The sequence below is a fragment of the Dipodomys merriami genome, unplaced genomic scaffold, assembly GCF_024711535.1.
Source record: "Dipodomys merriami isolate MVZ:Mamm:240054 unplaced genomic scaffold, mDipMer1.0.p SCAF_347, whole genome shotgun sequence".
Taxonomy (NCBI): domain Eukaryota; kingdom Metazoa; phylum Chordata; class Mammalia; order Rodentia; family Heteromyidae; genus Dipodomys; species Dipodomys merriami.
Window position 1 is genome coordinate 659,234 of NW_027205015.1, and position 5,123 is coordinate 664,356.

General features: G+C 35.3%; 1 non-coding gene across 1 annotated transcript; it reads right to left on the reverse strand.

The window, feature by feature from the left end:
• Positions 1 to 335: 335 nt before the first annotated feature.
• On the reverse strand, positions 336 to 440 carry LOC138803730 (U6 spliceosomal RNA). The gene has a single exon (XR_011365029.1). It is a non-coding gene; the product is annotated as a U6 spliceosomal RNA (small nuclear RNA).
• Between the last annotated feature and the right edge of the window lie 4,683 nt (positions 441 to 5,123).

Below are 5,123 nucleotides of genomic sequence, written 5' to 3' on the forward strand. Positions count from 1 at the left end.
TCTTTCTGATGGAGGCATAGAATTCCATTGTGTATATATACCACATTTTCTTGATCCATTCATCTACTGAGGGACATCTGGGTTGGTTCCATACCTTAGCTAAAGTAAATAGTGCTGCGATACACATGGTCGTGCTGGTAGCTTTAGTGTGGTCTTGTTTGTAAACATGTGTGTAAATGCTCCCAAAAGTGGGATTGCTGGGTCATAGGGAAGCTCTATGTGGAGTCTTTTGAGGAACCTCCATACTACTTTCCAAAGTGGTTGAACAAGTTTACACTCCCACCAAGAGTGCAGTAGGGTTCCCTTCTGGCCACATCCCCTCCAGCATCTGTTGTATAAATATAGACTGCTTCAGAATTTGCTTGTCATCCTTGCGCAGGGGCCATGCTAATCTTCTGCATATTGTTCAATTTTAGAGTATGTGCTACCAAATTGTACACAGAACATTTTTTATATATAAGGTGGAATTGATTTTCTTAAACTAGATAATTCAACAAAAGGTAAGTTCTAAAGTATTGTCGTGAAATTTTAGAACCATATATTTCTTACATAACCACACATTTAAGAATAAAGTCAAGATTGATATGTCAAAAACATAATAATTCCGGATATTTGTTGTTCAAGAGATGTGTAGCAAGAGGAATTCAGTTATTCTATACAAGCCCCCTGTCATAATGAACACAGCAGCAAGTGTTAAGGTTTGTTAAAAGTTTTAATGTTTTGGGCTGGGAAGGTGGATCAATGGTAGAGCACTTGCCTTGCTTGCATGAGACCCTGGGTTCTATTCCTCAGCACCACATAAGCAGAAAAAATAGACGGACATGGTGCTGTTGTGGCTCAAGTGGTAGAGTGCAAGCCTTGAGCTGAAGAGCTGAGGGATAGTACCCAGGCCCAGAGTTCAGGACTCACGACTGGACCTCCCTCCAAAAAATTTAATGTTTTAAATATGTTTAATTTTGGGAATTTGCTTATATATGCCAAAATTAAGACTTTTTGTCAGGTCATAAAACTTTTCCATAAAGTATTTAAGATTTATGGTAGCAGATATATACTACTAAGTATCTCCATTTCAGAGTTTATAGAAAGGATACTAATGAGAAGTTGCAAAGACTTTGTGTAAAGAAACAGAGCAAGAGTTAATACTTTTACTACAAAGTTTCTGTTAAAACTTTAGGGCTTCCTTTCTTTATATTTTAGTGAGGAACAAATGATGATATAAGCCATATATAAATTATGAGATGAGACATAAATAGTAATCTTAGAGGGTAACTTTAAAGACTTCTCATAGCCTATAAAACTCTTGTTGAACATCATAATTTTAGCCAGTTTTAAATGTACAGAAATATGAGAAATAGTAAAATCTAATATGCAGTACACTTGAAATACTGGAAACACTGGGATTTGGTTTTTATTTTATTAATCATTAATATTTAATTATTGCTTTTCTTTATTTGTAGCATTGTTTTCCTTGTTATAATATAATACAAATTTTTGTAAGTTGTCATTACGAGGTACTTTGAGAATGTTACTGGGATGGCAAAACCATTTTTTACAGGTGCATGTGAATTTACAAAGAGCAAAATTAATGCAATATTGATTAAAAATTTTCTCAAGTAGCGTCTGAATCAGGAGTGTTGATAAATGTCCACACCGAAAATCTTAGCCCTATGCTGAATCAGTGGTATTACAGAGTTGAGGCCACAAAAGTGAAGAATGTGTTTTGCTTAGTTTTTTGTTTTTGTTTTTGTTGGTTGTGGCGCTTGAACTCTGGTTCCTGGATTCTGTCCCTCAGCTCTTCAGCTCATAGTTAGTGCTACCACTTGAGCCACAGCACCTCTTCTGTCTTTTTCTCCTTATGTGATGCTGAGGAATCAAACCCAGGACCTCATGCATGCGAGACAAGCACTCTACCCCTGAGCCACCGACCCAGCACCTGAGAGACTGTATTTAAAAAAAATCATCCAAACAACATTTGCTTTCTGCTTTGGGTTATATAATGAACTATATGAATATCTTTTTATATTTTTATGTATTGTCATACTTCTAAATTTATACTAACTTCAGCCACTTTGTCCTTTTAAAAGTCATGAAATATCTCTGAGTGTTTGCTTCTGTGAAGATTGTTTTTGCATTTATAATTTCTTCTGAGTATTCTTTATTTTTATCAAAATCACTTTATATTTTATGTTGATGGGTTATCATATATCAAATATCTTCAAATGTACCTGTAGAGTTTAAAAATAGCAGTATGAATATTCTCATACATTTCTTGTTCATCTGTTATGCACTTTAATAATTATGACATTTCTCTCTCTCTCTCTTTCACTCTCTCTCATTCCTTCTCTTCTTCTTTCATGCTCCATGTCTGCTTCTTAGAATATCTGCTGGTCTACTATTATCCTTCAGGATCCACTGGTTTTGTGGAAATATGATAGGTACCATCAGTTACTCTTGCATTCTTTAAGAGTTATAACAGTGCCGTGAAATTATTCTTTGCCATTCTAAATGGCAAAACAACAGATCCAGGAATTCTTTTTCACTTTTAGTACTATTATAAATTTTATCTCATAGGAATCATTGGGACGGATAAGATACTTTAACCTGTGACCTAAAAGTTCATTTTCTTTTACAAACATCCTTTTTCTTTTATTATCTGTAAGTAACAAAAACAAAGCTATCCTATGGAAAGTAGGCTGACGTTGTTCACAGGGATGAAAATAAGGTAATGAGGGAAGTGAGCACAGATCCTCAGAGCAGTTTATCATGTACATTTTGTGAGAATGACAATGTGCTGTAAACTCTAGATTAAATCAATCACTGAACACCTGATATATATGTATATATATATGAACATATATTTGTATATGTACATTTATTTATATATGCATATATGTGTGCAATTGCCCTTATATATGTACACATGTATGTTATACACACAAATACACACATACATATACACATGTATACATGCACACATGAGAAAGACACATAGATACAGCCAACACAAGTTTCAGTACCTGCTGAATATGCATTAGACTGAATGCTTGGAACCAATTAGGTTGAAGATGTATTTGTCTCTAAGAGTTCTTTTAACGCTCCTACTATCTCTTAAAACTGGTAGGTTTTGACAGATTCGACTTGCAAAATGCAGTACATGTGACAGCAAATCACTCAGAAATCTCAGTAAGTAAAGTTCATATGGTGTCTCCTTTCTCTCCATGGAATGCTTGCTCTTGTATACACTCTCAACAACCAAAACAGCAGGAGAATAACTTGGTAAAGAATAAAGTTATAAGGCTTTAAATGGCATCCTTCCTTGAGTTCTTTTCCAACAGCCAGCATCAATTCCTAAGCAGATGAGTGAGTCCTCACAAGACTGGAGCTCAGGTCAATATTTAACCAACCTATGTGAAAAGTCCTATGAGAGAAATGTTGACTGAGCTGTTGCTGATTTCCTGGCAAGAAAATTAGAAAAAAAGAAAGTATTTTAACGTATTAAAATTTGAGAATAATTGGTAACTAGTCAATAAATGTGTAGAACACAATTATACCACCTGATGTATAAAATGGCAGGAACTCCCAAATACCTCTCAGTCTTATCTCTCAACATTAACGGACTTAACTCTCCAATTAAGCAACATAGACTGTCTAGTTGGATTAAAAAGCAAGATCCATCTATCTGCTCCTTTCAGGAGTCACATCTTCCCATAAAAACAAACACATTTTGAATGTGAAAGGCTGGAACAAAATCTACCAAGCATACAGCCCCAATAAACAGGCGGGAGTTGCAATCCTAATATCAGATAAAATTGACTTCAAATTACAATTAGTGAGAAGAGATAAAGCAGGTAGCTACATACTAATTAAGGTATCTCTCCTTCAGGAGGATATTACAATTCTAATTATCTATTCGCCAAACAACAGAACACTCAAATTCAACCAAGAAACACTAATTTCCCTCAAATCACACATAGATCCAAAGACATTAATTATTGGGGACTTTAACATACCACTTTCCTCACTAAATAGATAAACTCGGCAAAACCTCAACAGAGAAAGTGCAAATCTAAACAACTGCATGGATCAACTAGATTTAACAGACATCTACCAAATATTTAACCCAGCAGCATCAGAGTACATGTTCTTCTCAGAAACAATGGAATATTTTCTAAAATAGACCACATTTTAGGCCACAAAGCAAACTTGTCCAAATTCTGAAACATTGAAGTTATGCCGTGCATTCTCTCAGACCACAAGGGCATAAAATTAAAACTCAACAGAAAAAGCCACCAAAGAAAGTCTTGTAACTTATGGAGGCTGAACAACACACTGATGAACCACCGTGGGTAAGGGAAGAGATTAGAAAGGAAATTTAATGTTCATGTTATTAAACAAAAATGAGTACACAAATTACCAGCTCATCTGGGACACAGCAAAGGCACTACTCAGGGTCAAGTTTATAGCTCTGAGTTCCTACATCAACAAATTGGAGAGATCTGAAACCAACAATTTAATGAGCCATCTGAGCCTCCTTGAAAAAGAGCAGCAAGATAAACCCCAATCCATTAGACGGAAAGAAATAATTAAAATTAAATCAGAATTAAATGCATTAGAATCCAAAAACAACCATAGAAAAAAATCAACAAAAGAAAGAGTTGGTTCTTGGAAAAAATTAACAAAATTGACAGACCCTTAGCAAATCTTATCAGAAGAAGAGAACACACCCAAATAAATAAACTCAGAGATGAGAAAGGAAACATCACCACAGAAACAACCAAGATTCAGAACATTATAAGGGAATACTTCTCAAAACTTTATGGTAATAAGTTCGAGAACTTGGCAGAAATGGACCTTTTCCTAGCAAATATTGACATGCCATAACTAAACCAAGATGAGTTAAACCATCTTAAGAAGCCTAAATCAAGCATTGTAATAGAAACAGCAATGAGACCTCCCGTCTAAGAAAAGCCCAGGAGCAGATGGTTTTACAGCGCTTGACCCATTGCAACAATGTACAACACATTATGTCAAAAAACGATCTTTACAACTTTAGTGGGGGTGGTGTGAGATGGGAAGGGGAAACAAAGGAGGAGACAACAATGCGTTATGAGCAATGTACTCAT